General features: G+C 34.6%; 1 pseudogene; it reads left to right on the plus strand.

Moving 5' to 3' along the window:
* The first annotated feature begins 4109 nt into the window (after window positions 1-4109).
* Window positions 4110-4745, plus strand: LOC123847653 (high mobility group protein B1-like; annotated as a pseudogene).
* Window positions 4746-5679: the final 934 nt, after the last annotated feature.

A 5679-nucleotide genomic window follows, 5' to 3' on the forward strand; every position in this document is an offset into this window, starting at 1 on the left:
AACACCACTAAACCACTAAAGATGAACCACTAAATTCTACCTCTGAAACTAATAAAAAATAATAAAATAAAATTATGAATGTTAATGACCATTCTATCTAATTAAATAATCATAATGTGGTTTGGGGAGATTTAGTTCATGATAACCTCAAACATGGCATTATTGAAAGACCTGAGGAAATCTTTCTTAAGGCTTTGTTTTCGGTTTGTTTTAAACTCCATTTTTAACAACTCCCTTAATATTTACTTTGAATGTCTATACTATTTTAAACACTTAAGTGTCTTTGGATAAAGATAAACTTCTGTGGCTTCTTTGTTACTATACAGTAAAATCTGCCTCCACCTCAAGGTCTACTTTATGGCTCTTCCAGGTTGGGGTAGTACTTTAGACATCTTAGAAATGATCACATTATACTTCTATTACTTATGCCTATCTCTCTGCCCCCCAGCAGATTTTGAGCTCCTTGTAGTTAAGTGCTTATTTTTTCTACTTTTGTAGCATCCAGGTGGGGATAGCATGTAGAAGATAATGTTTGTAGAAAGTAAGAATGGATGGATGGATGGTTGGTTGGAACCTTAATGGAACAAAAAAAAATAGAAATAAAGCAAGTGATATGTTCAATTTTTTTTAGCAACAAGTTAAGGAACAAAATCATAAAGCATCTAACGTTTTCTAACCTTTTACTCTTCCATTCTTCAGCACCACCACCCTATTTACAATGATTTAAAATTATGATCTGACATTAGTTTCACCTTTCATCGTATGAAGAAACTTTTCATGGAGTAATAATGGTCTTCAAGTGGTTGGACTGATCTGATAGCTTTTACAAGAAAAAAAAAAGTTTTTTTTTTCTTTCCTATTTCAGGCATCAAGGACTTGGCAGAACTAATACAAAAAGAAAAAAATAATGAGTTTGAGCCTCTGCTTTTGTTTGTGAAATCCATATTTTATATTACAGTGGTTGCCAGGAGAGCTCTGAAGAGCTGACAAGCATTAAAAAATAATAGATGTAACCTTCACAAGAGCCCTTCTCCAAGAATCCTTTCTTCTACACAAAGACATTATTAACTGTATAGTTAATCTGAAATTGCAAGGATTACAATAAGAAAGATAACTGTCAACATTTCCACTTCAGAAGCAATGTTTCATTTTCCTATATTTAATCACATAATTTTAGGACCATATGGTGCATGAAAAGTTAAGAATGGGGATTGGCTGAAGAATTGCTCCTTCAAATATAACTTAGAGACCATAGTTGGGCTGTTTTTGCCATAAACATCTCCAATGATATATGCCACATACCAAGCTCTTATAGCTATAAAATTCCTAAATGTTAATCTTCATTGGTTAGGTACCATGACATTTCTTATGAATGAGTAAGATATATTACTTGATATTAATTATAAAATTTCTAGAGGGGTTTAAGAGAAAACAAGATGAAAATATGTAAAGTGAAAATGCCCATATATAAGATTGATATTTAAGAGGCTTGTGATCTCGTATATTAAGCCAGGACTTTAGACCTAAAGCAATACTAGAAGGGCCACATGGCAGGGTTGAGTATCTACATCAGTCTTCTCGCTTTGTGTTTTCCTGGAAATGGTCTCCTGCTATTGTCTTTACCACTCCAATGATGACCCCAGCTGTTACTGATATATAGCTTCTTTAACCCATCAGGTGTATAGTCTCTTACAGCATAAGATTCTTCAAAGCTAAGCTGTGTCCAGTATAAATGGGGAGAACATCCCCTTGTCAACTTTTATGTCTTTGAGACAAAGGACAGATTTTAAAAAGTAGTGCTGCCTGTGACCCACAATTGGACTGTTATTAGTGAAAGAAGTTTTTGCATGTTCTTCCTATGGACCATTTCTCTTTAGGGCTCAGTTAGAAGACCACAGTAACTCATCTCTGAGTTTTAATCTGAAACAAACACTGTGTAGTGCAATGAACGTCTTTCCCACTTCTTTCACCTTATACTTTCTCCCTCACCTTATGGTCATTCAGCTTCAGTTAGACTTAAACCATCTTTCCAATGCCCACAGTAAGGTTTGGGCTTCACTTTCACTATTTACAGACTGTCCTGGGGAATGTGGTCTGGTCTATTTGACAGAAAACTAACATTTCAGCTAGGATTAATGAGTATATCAGACCTAGGGCAACATTATAAGGTTTTTACTTCTTCTTACTTTTATCTAAAAATGAATTTTTATGTGTTTTTCAGACTAAAGCTTTCTGATTGAATGTACGTGAATTCATATCAAGCAATCTCAGAAAAACTTTCATTTTTAATTTTCAAGTGCTTATTCTTTTATACATTTGAGATTTCTTTTCTAATGTTGTAAATAAACTACAGAAGTACTTGTCAAAAGAAAAAAAATACAGTGCCATTTGGAGAGAAAAGCTCAGGTCAAATGCATGAGTGTTTTCTAGCAGGTGGATATGTCATGTTGACCTACTAGTGGAATAAACTGCAAAAAGATCTGTCTTAGGGGGTCATGAGGGTCATATTCTAAATTCTATTAGGTTTTAATCTGATGGCCATTTTTGATCAGTCATTCCGATTCTCAGTTGCTTCTTTTGTAAAATGAAGATATTAACCCCACATGATCTGATATGCACAATTATTGGAAATCATTAAGATCATCACAGATTAAAATGAAGTGTTACATGAATCTGAAGTTTTGATTATTTTTTCAGCTTCCTGAGCACAAAAGACATTTTAATAGACACTTATTGTGGAATATGCTTAGCCCACCTCTTGTGCCAACTGTATCCCCAAATTATATTCAGCAGAATGTAGTGGTTAATAGTCCCTGGAAACAGACAGTCCTTATTATAATAAAAGCTCCATCACTTAAAAACTGTGTAATTTTGGACATTTTTCCTACTGCATCTGTGTTTCAGTTTTGTTTGTTTTTTGTGTTTTTGTTTTTTGGGTTTTTTTGTTTTTTTAGAGAGAAAGAGTGTGCAATCAGAGACAGGGAGGGGCAGAGGGAGAAGCAGAGAATCCCAAGCAGCCTCCATGCCCAGCCCCTGCATGGAGCTCAATCCCACAACCCTGATATCATGACTGGAGCCGAAATCAAGAAATGGATGCTTAACCAGTTGAGCCACCCAGGTGCTCCTGTTTCAGTTTCTTTATATGTAAAATAGTATAATAGTATAATAGTAATTCTAGATCATTGAGAGGCTTACACAAGATAACATGTAGAAAGTGCTTAGAACAGTGCCTAGTACACAGTCGTCAACAAACGCTAGCTATTACTACCCAGTCACTGTGTTTTCCTTCTGCAGTCCTACTTCAAGAAAAGAGTTGACAAGATGAGATGTGGACATTCAAATACTTTGGACCATTCAAATCTCCATTTCTCTCTCTCTCTCTCTCTCATATGTTCCCATGCATGTGCACATGATTAAGAACTTCATCTGAGAATGAGAGGCTGAGAGTTGAGAGCTGACACTTGCCAGCAGAGTTCTAGCTGGAAGTTCAAAAAGTCCTGATGTTGAGGTCAGGAGCTCCCACAATAAGAGCAAAAAGATTTAATTTTTTCCTTGGCTTCAATTAGATTCCCGCAGTATGATTTGAATAAATTCTGTATTGCGGACTGTGTTTAAGCTAGCTCAGTGACTTTGCTTTTATTGAGAACTAAAGGAAACAATTCATATAGATTGTGTTATTTAACTGATTCAATAATCGTTGTGTATAGTTCAGGGTACAACATACAATTATACGGCAGTACTTCTTCCTCATGAGCTATTCATTAGTTTGATTTGGAATAAATGATTCTAAAATGTCCAAGCTAGAATTATATTCTACTTAAAAACAATAAAAACACTTGCCTTCTGGAAAACCAGAGTAACATTGGTGAAATATAAGAAAAAAACAAGGAACAAGATCATAGCTGTTTGTTTTTATTCATTATGAAGGTAATTTAATTAAAATTTTACAATGAGAAATTCTCAAGAGTGGAGAGAGTGAGGAGGCTGCATCTGGTTCCCACTCTCACAGTCATTGCAGTACACGGAGCTCCACAGAGACAGTGACAGGGCAAGTGAGAGCCAGATGGGCACTGGGTGACTTTGTGCCTCACAGAGGAAAATAATTAAACATGGACAAAGGAGATCCTAAGAAGTTGAGAGGCAAAATGTCATCATATGCATTCTTTGTGCCAACTTGCTGAGAGGAGCACAAGAAGAAGCACCCAGATGCTTCAGTCAACTTCTCAGAGTTTTCTAAGAAGTGCTCAGAGAAGTGGAAGACCATGTTTGCTAAAGAGAAAAGAAAATTTGAAGACAAGACAAAGGTAGACAAGACTGGTTATGAAAGAGAAATGAAAACTTACATCCCCCCCTACAGGGAAAACAAAAAAGAAGTTTAAGGATCCTAGTGCACCCAAGAAGCCTCCTTCAGCCTTTTTCTTGTTTTGTTCTGAATATTGCCCCCAAATCACAGAAGAATATTGCAGCCTACCTACTGGTAATATTGCAAAGAAACTGGGAGAAATGCAGAATAACATTGCTTCAGACGACAAACAGCATCATGACTAGAAGGCTGCTAAGCTGAAGGAAAAATATGGAAAAGATATTGCTCATACTGAGCTAAAGGAAAGCCTAATGTGGCAAAAAAAGGGAGTCATCAAGGCTGAATAAAGCAAGAAAAGAAGGAAGAGGAAGAGAAGAAAGATGAAGAGAATGAGGAGGATGAGGAAGATGAAGATAAAGAAGATGATGATGATGATGAATAAGTTGGTTCTAGTGCAGTTTTTCTTTTGTCTATAAGGCATTTAACCCCCCTGTATAAAACTCACTCCTTTTAAAGAAAAAAATTGACACGTAAAGCTGTGAAAGTTTTGTTTTTAAGCTCTACAGTGTCTTTTTTTTTTTTTTTTATAGTTAACACACTACCAAATGTGTCTTGAGATAACCCTGTCCTGGTGGTATTATCAATAGCCACTAACCTTGCCTGGTACAGTATGGAGGTTGTAAATTGGTGTGAAAATTTAAATCAGTCTTGTTAATGCATGACACAAATTAGTTATATTTGGGGATGGCAGCTTTTCCATCTTCAGTTGTCTCTGATGCAGCTTATGAAATAATTATTGTTCTGTTGATATCACTACATAATTACAAAAAAAAAAGTTGTAGCTGTTTTGTTGGTACTCTGAATGCTTCTAAGTAAATACAATTTTTGTATTAAAGAAATAAATAAAATGAGCAATTCTCTCTCAAAAAAAATCAAACGCCAAAGCTGATTCAAAATTTCTAAAGTTTGGACTTGAGATTATATATTTTGCATGGAAATTTAGGTTTTTAGATTTTTCTGGAAAAAAATAGTTATTTACCTTTTTGATTCAAATAACTTAGTTTTAATTTATTGATAATTTCTTTTCCATTTAGGCATAATATGTTAGTGTTATACTGATCATTGTATATATATGTGATTTCTTAAGTATAAGCTTTCTGGAATAAGCCAGTGAGGACAGAGATATTGCAATATGATTGATTTATGTAGCATCAATGTTTAAAAATGGGATGATACTTTAAAATTACCTAATTCATCAATATAATTTTTTACTATGTTATGTCAATCACCATACATTACATTAGTTTTTTTAATTATGTTTTGTTAATCACTATACATCATTAGTTTTTGATGTAGTGTTCCATGATTCATTGTTT

This window comes from Mirounga angustirostris, unplaced genomic scaffold, assembly GCF_029215605.1.
Source record: "Mirounga angustirostris isolate CCGP_5_RB_7025 unplaced genomic scaffold, mMirAng1.0.hap1 SCAF_2, whole genome shotgun sequence".
Lineage (NCBI taxonomy): Eukaryota > Metazoa > Chordata > Mammalia > Carnivora > Phocidae > Mirounga > Mirounga angustirostris.